The sequence below is a fragment of the Triturus cristatus genome, chromosome 10, assembly GCF_964204655.1.
Source record: "Triturus cristatus chromosome 10, aTriCri1.1, whole genome shotgun sequence".
Lineage (NCBI taxonomy): Eukaryota > Metazoa > Chordata > Amphibia > Caudata > Salamandridae > Triturus > Triturus cristatus.
The window spans coordinates 718,806,633-718,821,167 of record NC_140593.1 but is presented as its reverse complement, the minus strand read 5'-3'; positions in this window follow the sequence as shown (position 1 = coordinate 718,821,167).

Here is a 14,535-nt window from a genome sequence, read left to right as displayed (position 1 = left end):
CTTACTCTGGCCTAATGGTTAAGGTCTTGGACTCTTACTCTGGCCTCATAGCTACTGTCTTAACTCTTACTCTGGCCTCATAGCTACTGTCTTAACTCTTACTCTGGCCTCATAGCTACTATCTTAACTCTTACTCTGGCCTCATAGCTACTGTCTTAACTCTTACTCTGGCCCCATAGCTACTGTCTTAACTCTTACTCTGGCCTAATAGCTACTGTCTTAACTCTTATTCTGGCCTAATAGCTACTGTCTTAACTCTTACTCTGGCCTAATAGCTACTGTCTTAACTCTTACTCTGGCCTAATGGTTAAGGTCTTGGACTCTAACTCTGGCCTCATAGCTACTGTCTTAACTCTTACTCTGGCCTCATAGCTACTGTCTTAACTCTTACTCTGGCCTAATAGCTACTGTCTTAACTCTTACTCTGGCCTCCTAGCTACTGTCTTAACTCTTACTCTGGCCTCATAGCTACTGTCTTAACTCTTACTCTGGCCTAATAGCTACTGTCTTAACTCTTATTCTGGCCTAATAGCTACTGTCTTAACTCTTACTCTGGCCTCATAGCTACTGTCTTAACTCTTACTCTGGCATAATGTTAAGGTCTTGGACTCTTACTCTGGCCTCATAACTACTGTCTTAACTCTTACTCTGGCCTCATAGCTACTGTCTTAACTCTTACTCTGGCCTCATAGCTACTGTCTTAACTCTTACTCTGGCCTCATAGCTACTGTCTTAACTCTTAATCTGGCCTCATAACTACTGTCTTAACTCTAACTCTGGCCTCATAGCTACTGTCTTAACTCTTACTCTGGCCTAATAGCTACTGTCTTAACTCTTACTCTGGCCTCATAGCTACTATCTTAACTCTTACTCTGGCCTCATAGCTACTGTCTTAACTCTTACGCTGGCCTCATAGCTACTGTCTTAACTCTTACGCTGGCCTCATAGCTACTGTCTTACCTCTTACTCTGGCCTAATGGTTAAGCTCTTGGACTCTTACTCTGGCCTCATAGCTACTGTCTTAACTCTTACTCTGGCCTCATAGCTACTGTCTTAACTCTTACTCTGGCCTCATAGCTACTGTCTTAACTCTTACTCTGGCCTAATAGCTACTGTCTTAACTCTTACTCTGGCCTCATAGCTACTGTCTTAACTCTTACTCTGGCCTCATAGCTACTGTCTTAACTCTTACTCTGGCCTTATAGCTACTGTCTTAACTCTTACTCTGGCCTAATGGTTAAGGTCTTGGACTCTTACTCTGGCCTCATAGCTACTGTCTTAACTCTTACTCTGGCCTAATAGCTACTGTCTTAACTCTTACTCTCGCCTCATAGCTACTGTCTTAACGCTTACACTGGCCTCATAGCTACTGTCCTAACTCTTACTCTGGCTTCATAGCTACTGTCTTAACTCTTACTCTGGCCTCATAGCTACTGCCTTACCTCTTACTCTGGCCTTATAGCTACTGTCTTAACTCTTACTCTGGCCTCATAGCTACTGTCTTAGCTCTTACTCTGGCCTAATGGTTACGGTCTTGGACTCTTACTCTGGCCTCATAGATACTGTCTTAACTCTTACTCTAGCCTCATAGCTACTGTCTTAACTTTTACTCTGGCCTAATAGCTACTGTCTTAACTCTTACTCTGGCCTAATAGCTACTGTGTTAACTCTTACTCTGGCCTCATAGCTACTGTCTTAACTCTTACTCTGGCCTAATGGTTAAGGTCTTGGACTCTTACTCTGGCCTCATAGCTACTGTCTTAACTCTTACTCTGGCCTAATAGCTACTGTCTTAACTCGTACTCTGGCCTCATAGCTACTGGCTTAACTCTTACTCTGGCCTCATAGCTACTGTCTTAACTCTTACTCTGGCCTAATGGTTAAGGTCTTGGACTCTTACTCTGGCCTCATAGCTACTGTCTTAACTCTTACTCTGGCCTAATAGCTACTGTCTTAACTCTTACTCTGGCCTCATAGCTACTGTCTTAACGCTTACACTGGCCTCATAGCTACTGTCTTAACTCTTACTCTGGCCTCATAGCTACTGTCTTAACTCTTACTCTGGCCTCATAGCTACTGTCTTACCTCTTACTCTGGCCTTATAGCTACTGTCTTAACTCTTACTCTGGCCTCATAGCTACTGTCTTAAATCTTACTGTGGCCTAATGGTTACGGTCTTGGACTCTTACTCTGGCCTCATAGATACTGTCTTACCTCTTACTCTAGCCTCATAGCTACTGTCTTAACTTTTACTCTGGCCTAATAGCTACTGTCTTAACTCTTACTCTGGCCTAATAGCTACTGTCTTAACTCTTACTCTGGCCTCATAGCTACTGTCTTAACTCTTACTCTGGCCTAATGGTTAAGGTCTTGGACTCTTACTCTGGCCTCATAGCTACTGTCTTAACTCTTACTCTGGCCTAAAAGCTACTGTCTTAACTCTTACTCTGGCCTCATAGCTACTGTCTTAACTCTTACTCTGGCCTCATAGCTACTGTCTTAACTCTTACTCTGGCCTAATAGCTACTGTCTTAACTCTTACTCTGGCCTCATAGCTACTGTCTTAACACTTACTCTGGCCTCCGGAGATTCCACTTTACCATCTCTACCGTGAATTGAAAACAAACATTTATGCTTGGTATACAGACCCTCCCAAGCTAACGCCCGGACGTCACGGAACTGACCTCCCCACTCGAGGGGACTTTCCCTAAGGATTTAAGAGCCTTTATTTTTGAGCTCTATATTACACTCGCCTACAGGAATTCTCTAGTCAATTACCGCTTTCATCCTATCATGTGGAACCTACATGAACTCTGAAGACTTATCCTATGACTCCCTCAGTCGCTCATATTGAAAGAACTCCATCGCAAGTGGTACTATCCTTCGCATTTACTGCCATCTACCGCAACCATCACTGAGGTTTCGCCTCTACTTGAGTTGGGCCCCCTGACATCAAAGAAAATGCCCTGAAGAAGGTGGCACCCTATTCTAGTGGGTGATTGCACCGAAACGCGCGTCGGCGTGTCCTACTGCCTTTGTTCTGACGCATCCCCCCCATGAGCCAGTGGTGCCTGACCCTAGACACCCTTACACTACGAGGAGATTTTCCCTCTGCTCACCTTTTTTCTCTCAACTTTTAATTAAGAGTTAATGTATGTTTTTACCATTTAAGATTGATTGTGTATGAATGTATTGTATGCCTGATTATTTGATTGTTATTTAATTGTACATTTACTCTTTTCAATCCCCTATGGGGGCCCACTTTCGATTACTATGTGTATTTTGCATTATCAACTATCATACTTGTATTTATTTTCTGTCTAGGAGCTATTTGTAAACTCACTGATTGAATTCTCTACATTATATGATTTATAAAAAAAATAATAATAAAAATATCATAATTTCCATCATCAACTCCCTGGTGCTTTCTATGAGTGTGTGTTCCTCTCTTTATGGTGGCAAATATAGCTATTTAATCAGAGAGATCTCCTTGATCCATTGATATATGTTAAGGTAGAGATAATTTTCTTGAGTTGTTGATTAACTCTTACTCTGGCCTCATAGCTACTATCTTAACTCTTACTCTGGCCTCATAGCTACTGTCTTAACTCTTACTCTGGCCTCATAGCTACTGTCTTAACTCTTACGCTGGCCTCATAGCTACTGTCTTAACTCTTACTCTGGCCTAATGGTTAAGGTCTTGGACTCTTACTCTGGCCTCATAGCTACTGTCTTAACTCTTACTCTGGCCTAATAGCTACTGTCTTAACTCTTACTCTGGCCTCATAGCTACTGTCTTAACTCTTACTCTGGCCTCATAGCTACTGTCTTAACTCTTACTCTGGCCTTATAGCTACTGTCTTAACTCTTACTCTGGCCTAATGGTTAAGGTCTTGGACTCTAACTCTTGCCTCATAGCTACTGTCTTAACTCTTACTCTGGCCTAATAGCTACTGTCTTAACTCTTACTCTGGCCTCATAGCTACTGTCTTAACGCTTACACTGGCCTCATAGCTACTGTCCTAACTCTTACTCTGGCTTCATAGCTACTGTCTTAACTCTTACTCTGGCCTCATAGCTACTGTCTTACCTCTTACTCTGGCCTTATAGCTACTGTCTTAACTCTTACTCTGGCCTCATAGCTACTGTCTTAACTCTTACTCTGGCCTAATGGTTACGGTCTTGGACTCTTACTCTGGCCTCATAGATACTGTCTTAACTCTTACTCTAGCCTCATAGCTACTGTCTTAACTTTTACTCTGGCCTAATAGCTACTGTCTTAACTCTTACTCTGGCCTAATAGCTACTGTGTTAACTCTTACTCTGGCCTCATAGCTACTGTCTTAACTCTTACTCTGGCCTAATGGTTAAGGTCTTGGACTCTTACTCTGGCCTCATAGCTACTGTCTTAACTCTTACTCTGGCCTAATAGCTACTGTCTTAACTCTTACTCTGGCCTCATAGCTACTGTCTTAACTCTTACTCTGGCCTCATAGCTACTGTCTTAACTCTTACTCTGGCCTAATGGTTAAGGTCTTGGACTCTTACTCTGGCCTCATAGCTACAGTCTTAACTCTTACTCTGGCCTCATAGCTACTGTCTTAACTCTTACTCTGGCCTCATAGCTACTGTCTTAACTCTTCCTCTGGCCTAATGGTCAAGGTCTTGGACTCTTACTCTGGCCTCATAGCTACTGTCTTAACTCTTACTCTGGCCTAATAGCTACTGTCTTAACTCTTACTCTGGCCTAATAGCTACTGTCTTAACTCTTACTCTGGCCTAATGGTTAAGGTCTTGGACTCTAACTCTGGCCTCATAGCTACTGTCTTAACTCTTACTCTGGCCTCATAGCTACTGTCTTAACTCTTACTCTGGCCTAATAGCTACTGTCTTAACTCTTACACTGGCCTCCTAGCTACTGTATTAACTTTTACTCTGGCCTCATAGCTACTGTCTTAACTCTTACTCTGGCCTAATAACTACTGTCTTAACTTTTATTCTGGCCTAATAGCTACTGTCTTAACTCTTACTCTGGCCTCATAGCTACTGTCTTAACTCTTACTCTGGCATAATGTTAAGGTCTTGGACTCTTACTCTGGCCTCATAACTACTGTCTTAACTATTACTCTGGCCTCATAGCTACTGTCTTAACTCTTACTCTGGCCTCATAGCTACTGTCTTAACTCTTACTCTGGCCTCATGGCTACTGTCTTAACTCTTAATCTGGCCTCATAGCTACTGTCTTAACTCTAACTCTGGCCTCATAGCTACTGTCTTAACTCTTACTCTGGCCTAATAGCTACTGTCTTAACTCTTACTCTGGCCTCATAGCTACTGTCTTAACTCTTACTCTGGACTCATAGCGACTGTCTTAACTCTTACTCTGGCCTAATGGTTAAGGTCTTGGACTCTTACTCTGGCCTCATAGCTACTGTCTTAACTCTTACTCTGGCCTCATAGCTACTGTCTTAACTCTTACTCTGGCCTCATAGCTACTGTCTTAACTCTTAATCTGGCCTCATAGCTACTGTCTTAACTCTTACTCTGGCCTAATAGCTACTGTCTTAACTCTTATTCTGGCCTAATAGCTACTGTCTTAACTCTTACTCTGGCCTAATGGTTAAGGTCTTGGACTCTAACTCTGGCCTCATAGCTACTGTCTTAACTCTTACTCTGGCCTCATAGCTACTGTCTTAACTCTTACTCTGGCCTAATAGCTACTGTCTTAACTCTTACTCTGGCCTCCTAGCTACTGTCTTAACTCTTACTCTGGCCTCATAGCTACTGTCTTAACTCTTACTCTGGCCTAATAGCTACTGTCTTAACTCTTATTCTGGCCTAATAGCTACTGTCTTAACTCTTACTCTGGCCTCATAGCTACTGTCTTAACTCTTACTCTGGCATAATGTTAAGGTCTTGGACTCTTACTCTGGCCTCATAACTACTGTCTTAACTCTTACTCTGGCCTCATAGCTACTGTCTTAACTCTTACTCTGGCCTCATAGCTACTGTCTTAACTCTTACTCTGGCCTCATAGCTACTGTCTTAACTCTTAATCTGGCCTCATAACTACTGTCTTAACTCTAACTCTGGCCTCATAGCTACTGTCTTAACTCTTACTCTGGCCTAATAGCTACTGTCTTAACTCTTACTCTGGCCTCATAGCTACTGTCTTAACTCTTAATCTGGCCTCATAGCTACTGTCTTAACTCTTACTCTGGCCTAATAGCTACTGTCTTAACTCTTATTCTGGCCTAATAGCTACTGTCTTAACTCTTACGCTGGCCTCATAGCTACTGTCTTAACTCTTACGCTGGCCTCATAGCTACTGTCTTACCTCTTACTCTGGCCTAATGGTTAAGGTCTTGGACTCTTACTCTGGCCTCATAGCTACTGTCTTAACTCTTACTCTGGCCTCATAGCTACTGTCTTAACTCTTACTCTGGCCTAATAGCTACTGTCTTAACTCTTACTCTGGCCTCATAGCTACTGTCTTAACTCTTACTCTGGCCTCATAGCTACTGTCTTAACTCTTACTCTGGCCTTATAGCTACTGTCTTAACTCTTACTCTGGCCTAATGGTTAAGGTCTTGGACTCTTACTCTGGCCTCATAGCTACTGTCTTAACTCTTACTGTGGCCTAATAGCTACTGTCTTAACTCTTACTCTCGCCTCATAGCTACTGTCTTAACGCTTACACTGGCCTCATAGCTACTGTCCTAACTCTTACTCTGGCTTCATAGCTACTGTCTTAACTCTTACTCTGGCCTCATAGCTACTGCCTTACCTCTTACTCTGGCCTTATAGCTACTGTCTTAACTCTTACTCTGGCCTCATAGCTACTGTCTTAACTCTTACTCTGGCCTAATGGTTACGGTCTTGGACTCTTACTCTGGCCTCATAGATACTGTCTTAACTCTTACTCTAGCCTCATAGCTACTGTCTTAACTTTTACTCTGGCCTAATAGCTACTGTCTTAACTCTTACTCTGGCCTAATAGCTACTGTGTTAACTCTTACTCTGGCCTCATAGCTACTGTCTTAACTCTTACTCTGGCCTAATGGTTAAGGTCTTGGACTCTTACTCTGGCCTCATAGCTACTGTCTTAACTCTTACTCTGGCCTAATAGCTACTGTCTTAACTCTTACTCTGGCCTCATAGCTACTGGCCTAACTCTTACTCTGGCCTCATAGCTACTGTCTTAACTCTTACTCTGGCCTAATGGTTAAGGTCTTGGACTCTTACTCTGGCCTCATAGCTACAGTCTTAACTCTTACTCTGGCCTCATAGCTACTGTCTTAACTCTTACTCTGGCCTCATAGCTACTGTCTTAACTCTTCCTCTGGCCTAATGGGTAAGGTCTTGGACTCTTACTCTGGCCTCATAGCTACTGTCTTAACTCTTACTCTGGCCTAATAGCTACTGTCTTAACTCTTACTCTGGCCTAATAGCTACTGTCTTAACTCTTACTCTGGCCTAATGGTTAAGGTCTTGGACTCTAACTCTGGCCTCATAGCTACTGTCTTAACTCTTACTCTGGCCTCATAGCTACTGTCGTAACTCTTACTCTGGCCTAATAGCTACTGTCTTAACTCTTACTCTGGCCTCCTAGATACGGTCTTAACTCTTACTCTGGCCTCATAGCTACTGTCTTAACTCTTACTCTGGCATAATGTTAAGGTCTTGGACTCTTACTCTGGCCTCATAACTACTGTCTTAACTCTTACTCTGGCCTCATAGCTACTGTCTTAACTCTTATTCTGGCCTCATAGCTACTGTCTTAACTCTTACTCTGGCCTCATAGCTACTGTCTTAACTCTTAATCTGGCCTCATAGCTACTGTCTTAACTCTAACTCTGGCCTCATAGCTACTGTCTTAACTCTTACTCTGGCCTAATAGCTACTGTCTTAACTCTTACTCTGGCCTCATAGCTACTGTCTTAACTCTTACTCTGGACTCATAGCTACTGTCTTAACTCTTACTCTGGCCTAATGGTTAAGGTCTTGGACTCTTACTCTGGCCTCATAGCTACTGTCTTAACTCTTACTCTGGCCTCATAGCTACTGTCTTAACTCTTACTCTGGCCTCATAGCTACTGTCTTAACTCTTAATCTGGCCTCATAGCTACTGTCTTAACTCTTACTCTGGCCTAATAGCTACTGTCTTAACTCTTATTCTGGCCTAATAGCTACTGTCTTAACTCTTACTCTGGCCTCATAGCTACTGTCTTAACTCTTACTCTGGCATAATGGTTAAGGTCTTGGACTCTTACTCTGGCCTCATAGCTACTGTCTTAACTCTTACTCTGGCCTAAAAGCTACTGTCTTAACTCTTACTCTGGCCTCATAGCTACGGTCTTAACTCTTACTCTGGCCTCATAGCTACTGTCTTAACTCTTAATCTGGCCTCATAGCTACTGTCTTAACTCTTACTCTGGCCTCATAGCTACTGTCTTAACTCTTACTCTGGCCTAATAGCTACTGTCTTAACTCTTACTCTGGCCTCATAGCTACTGTCTTAACTCTTACTCTGGCCTAATGGTTAAGGTCTTGGACTCTTACTCTGGCCTCATAGCTACAGTCTTAACTCTTACTCTGGCCTCATAGCTACTCTCTTAACTCTTACTCTGGCCTCATAGCTACTGTCTTAACTCTTACTCTGGCCTAATGTTTAAGGTTTTGGACTCTTACTCAGGCCTCATAGCTACTGTCTTAACTCTTACTCTGGCCTAATAGCTACTGTCTTAACTCTTACTCTGGCCTAATGGTTAAGGTCTTGGACTCTTACTCTGGCCTCATAGCTACTGTCTTAACTCTTACTCTGGCCTAATAGCTACTGTCTTAACTCTTACTCTGGCCTCCTAGCTACTGTCTTAACTCTTACTCTGGCCTCATAGCTACTGTCTTAACTCTTACCCTGGCCTAATAGCTACTGTCTTAACTCTTATTCTGGACTAATAGCTACTGTCTTAACTCTTTCTCTGGCCTAAAAGCTACTGTCTTAACTCTTACTTTGGCCTCATAGCTACTGTCTTAACTCTTACTCTGGCCTAATGGGTAAGGTCTTGGACTCTTACTCTGGCCTAATAGCTACTGTCTTAACTCTTACTCTGGCCTAATAGCTACCGTCTTAACTCTTACTCTGGCCTCATAGCTACTGTCTTAACTCTTACTCTGGCCTAATGGTTAAGGTCTTGGACTCTTACTCTGGCCTCATAGCTACTGTCTTAACTCTTACTCTGGCCTAATAGCTACTGTTTTAACTCTTACTCTGGCCTAATAGCTACTGTCTTAACTCTTACTCTGGCCTCATAGCTACTGTCTTAACTCTTACTCTGGCATAATGGTTAAGGTCTTGGACTCTTAATCTGGCCTCATAGCTACTGTCTTAACTCTTACTCTGGCCTAATAGCTACTGTCTTAACTCTTACTCTGGCCTAATAACTACTGTCTTAACTCTTACGCTGGCCTAATGGTTAAGGTCTTGGACTCCTACTCTTGCCTCATAGCTACTGTCTTAACTCTTACTCTGGCCTCATAGCTACTGTCTTAACTCTTACTCTGGCCTCATAGCTACTGTCTTAACTCTTACTCTGGCCTCATAGCTACTGTCTTAACTCTTACTCTGGCCTAATAGCTACTGTCTTAACTCTTACTCTGGCCTCATAGCTACTGTCTTAACTCTTACTCTGGCCTCATAGCTACTGTCTTAATTCTTACTCTGGCCTAATGGTTAAGGTCTTGGGCTCTTACTCTGGCCTCATAGCTACTGTCTTAACTCTTACTCTGGCCTCATAGCTACTGTCTTAACTCTTACTCTGGCCTCATAGCTACTGTCTTAACTCTTCCTCTGGCCTAATGGTTAAGGTCTTGGACTCTTACTCTGGCCACATAGCTACAGTCTTAACTCTTACTCTGGCCTCATAGCTACTGTCTTAACTCTTACTCTGGCCTCATAGCTACTGTCTTAACTCTTACTCTGGCCTAATGGTTAAGGTCTTGGACTCTTACTCTGGCCTCATAGCTACTGTCTTAACTCTTACTCTGGCCTAATAGCTACTGTCTTAACTCTTACTCTGGCCTAATAGCTACTGTCTTAACTCTTACTCTGGCCTAATGATTAAGGTCTTGGACTCTTACTCTGGCCTCATAGCTAATGTCTTAACTCTTACTCTGGCCTCATAGCTACTGTCTTAACTCTTACTCTGGCCTCATAGCTACTGTCTTAACTCTTACTCTGGCCTAAGAGCTACTGTCTTAAGTCTTACTCTGGCCTAATAGCTACTGTCTTAACTCTTACTCTGGCCTCATAGCTACTGTCTTAACTCTTACTCTGGCATAATGGTTAAGGTCTTGGACTCTTAATCTGGCCTCATAGCTACTGTCTTAACTCTTACTCTGGCCTAATAGCTACTGTCTTAACTCTTACTCTTGCCTCATAGCTACTGTCTTAACTCTTACTCTGGCCTCATAGCTACTGTCTTAACTCTTACTCTGGCCTCCTAGCTACTGTCTTAACTCTTACTCTGGCCTCATAGCTACTGTCTTAACTCTTACCCTGGCCTAATAGCTACTGTCTTAACTCTTATTCTGGACTAATAGCTACTGTCTTAACTCTTTCTCTGGCCTAAAAGCTACTGTCTTAACTCTTACTTTGGCCTCATAGCTACTGTCTTAACTCTTACTCTGGCCTAATGGGTAAGGTCTTGGACTCTTACTCTGGCCTAATAGCTACTGTCTTAACTCTTACTCTGGCCTCATAGCTACTGTCTTAACTCTTACTCTGGCCTCATAGCTACTGTCTTAATTCTTACTCTGGCCTAATGGTTAAGGTCTTGGGCTCTTACTCTGGCCTCATAGCTACTGTCTTAACTCTTACTCTGGCCTCATAGCTACTGTCTTAACTCTTACTCTGGCCTCATAGCTACTGTCTTAACTCTTCCTCTGGCCTAATGGTTAAGGTCTTGGACTCTTACTCTGGCCACATAGCTACAGTCTTAACTCTTACTCTGGCCTCATAGCTACTGTCTTAACTCTTACTCTGGCCTCATAGCTACTGTCTTAACTCTTACTCTGGCCTAATGGTTAAGGTCTTGGACTCTTACTCTGGCCTCATAGCTACTGTCTTAACTCTTACTCTGGCCTAATAGCTACTGTCTTAACTCTTACTCTGGCCTAATAGCTACTGTCTTAACTCTTACTCTGGCCTAATGATTAAGGTCTTGGACTCTTACTCTGGCCTCATAGCTAATGTCTTAACTCTTACTCTGGCCTCATAGCTACTGTCTTAACTCTTACTCTGGCCTCATAGCTACTGTCTTAACTCTTACTCTGGCCTAAGAGCTACTGTCTTAAGTCTTACTCTGGCCTAATAGCTACTGTCTTAACTCTTACTCTGGCCTCATAGCTACTGTCTTAACTCTTACTCTGGCATAATGGTTAAGGTCTTGGACTCTTAATCTGGCCTCATAGCTACTGTCTTAACTCTTACTCTGGCCTAATAGCTACTGTCTTAACTCTTACTCTTGCCTCATAGCTACTGTCTTAACTCTTACTCTGGCCTCATAGCTACTGTCTTAACTCTTACTCTGGCCTCCTAGCTACTGTCTTAACTCTTACTCTGGCCTCATAGCTACTGTCTTAACTCTTACCCTGGCCTAATAGCTACTGTCTTAACTCTTATTCTGGACTAATAGCTACTGTCTTAACTCTTTCTCTGGCCTAAAAGCTACTGTCTTAACTCTTACTTTGGCCTCATAGCTACTGTCTTAACTCTTACTCTGGCCTAATGGGTAAGGTCTTGGACTCTTACCCTGGCCTAATAGCTACTGTCTTAACTCTTACTCTGGCCTAATAGCTACTGTCTTAACTCTTACTCTGGCCTCATAGCTACTGTCTTAACTCTTACTCTGGCCTAATGGTTAAGGTCTTGGACTCTTACTCTGGCCTCATAGCTACTGTCTTAACTCTTACTCTGGCCTAATAGCTACTGTTTTAACTCTTACTCTGGCCTAATAGCTACTGTCTTAACTCTTACTCTGGCCTCATAGCTACTGTCTTAACTCTTACTCTGGCATAATGGTTAAGGTCTTGGACTCTTAATCTGGCCTCATAGCTACTGTCTTAACTCTTACTCTGGCCTAATAGCTACTGTCTTAACTCTTACTCTGGCCTAATAACTACTGTCTTAACTCTTACGCTGGCCTAATGGTTAAGGTCTTGGACTCCTACTCTTGCCTCATAGCTACTGTCTTAACTCTTACTCTGGCCTCATAGCTACTGTCTTAACTCTTACTCTGGCCTCATAGCTACTGTCTTAACTCTTACTCTGGCCTCATAGCTACTGTCTTAACTCTTACTCTGGCCTAATAGCTACTGTCTTAACTCTTACTCTGGCCTCATAGCTACTGTCTTAACTCTTACTCTGGCCTCATAGCTACTGTCTTAATTCTTACTCTGGCCTAATGGTTAAGGTCTTGGGCTCTTACTCTGGCCTCATAGCTACTGTCTTAACTCTTACTCTGGCCTCATAGCTACTGTCTTAACTCTTACTCTGGCCTCATAGCTACTGTCTTAACTCTTCCTCTGGCCTAATGGTTAAGGTCTTGGACTCTTACTCTGGCCACATAGCTACAGTCTTAACTCTTACTCTGGCCTCATAGCTACTGTCTTAACTCTTACTCTGGCCTCATAGCTACTGTCTTAACTCTTACTCTGGCCTAATGGTTAAGGTCTTGGACTCTTACTCTGGCCTCATAGCTACTGTCTTAACTCTTACTCTGGCCTAATAGCTACTGTCTTAACTCTTACTCTGGCCTAATAGCTACTGTCTTAACTCTTACTCTGGCCTAATGATTAAGGTCTTGGACTCTTACTCTGGCCTCATAGCTAATGTCTTAACTCTTACTCTGGCCTCATAGCTACTGTCTTAACTCTTACTCTGGCCTCATAGCTACTGTCTTAACTCTTACTCTGGCCTAAGAGCTACTGTCTTAAGTCTTACTCTGGCCTCATAGCTACTGTCTTAACTCTTCCTCTGGCCTAATGGTTAAGGTCTTGGACTCTTACTCTGGCCACATAGCTACAGTCTTAACTCTTACTCTGGCCTCATAGCTACTGTCTTAACTCTTACTCTGGCCTCATAGCTACTGTCTTAACTCTTACTCTGGCCTAATGGTTAAGGTCTTGGACTCTTACTCTGGCCTCATAGCTACTGTCTTAACTCTTACTCTGGCCTAATAGCTACTGTCTTAACTCTTACTCTGGCCTAATAGCTACTGTCTTAACTCTTACTCTGGCCTAATGATTAAGGTCTTGGACTCTTACTCTGGCCTCATAGCTAATGTCTTAACTCTTACTCTGGCCTCATAGCTACTGTCTTAACTCTTACTCTGGCCTCATAGCTACTGTCTTAACTCTTACTCTGGCCTAAGAGCTACTGTCTTAAGTCTTACTCTGGCCTAATAGCTACTGTCTTAACTCTTACTCTGGCCTCATAGCTACTGTCTTAACTCTTACTCTGGCATAATGGTTAAGGTCTTGGACTCTTAATCTGGCCTCATAGCTACTGTCTTAACTCTTACTCTGGCCTAATAGCTACTGTCTTAACTCTTACTCTTGCCTCATAGCTACTGTCTTAACTCTTACTCTGGCCTCATAGCTACTGTCTTAACTCTTACTCTGGCCTCCTAGCTACTGTCTTAACTCTTACTCTGGCCTCATAGCTACTGTCTTAACTCTTACCCTGGCCTAATAGCTACTGTCTTAACTCTTATTCTGGACTAATAGCTACTGTCTTAACTCTTTCTCTGGCCTAAAAGCTACTGTCTTAACTCTTACTTTGGCCTCATAGCTACTGTCTTAACTCTTACTCTGGCCTAATGGGTAAGGTCTTGGACTCTTACTCTGGCCTAATAGCTACTGTCTTAACTCTTACTCTGGCCTCATAGCTACTGTCTTAACTCTTACTCTGGCCTCATAGCTACTGTCTTAATTCTTACTCTGGCCTAATGGTTAAGGTCTTGGGCTCTTACTCTGGCCTCATAGCTACTGTCTTAACTCTTACTCTGGCCTCATAGCTACTGTCTTAACTCTTACTCTGGCCTCATAGCTACTGTCTTAACTCTTCCTCTGGCCTAATGGTTAAGGTCTTGGACTCTTACTCTGGCCACATAGCTACAGTCTTAACTCTTACTCTGGCCTCATAGCTACTGTCTTAACTCTTACTCTGGCCTCATAGCTACTGTCTTAACTCTTACTCTGGCCTAATGGTTAAGGTCTTGGACTCTTACTCTGGCCTCATAGCTACTGTCTTAACTCTTACTCTGGCCTAATAGCTACTGTCTTAACTCTTACTCTGGCCTAATAGCTACTGTCTTAACTCTTACTCTGGCCTAATGATTAAGGTCTTGGACTCTTACTCTGGCCTCATAGCTAATGTCTTAACTCTTACTCTGGCCTCATAGCTACTGTCTTAACTCTTACTCTGGCCTCATAGCTACTGTCTTAACTCTTACTCTGGCCTAAGAGCTACTG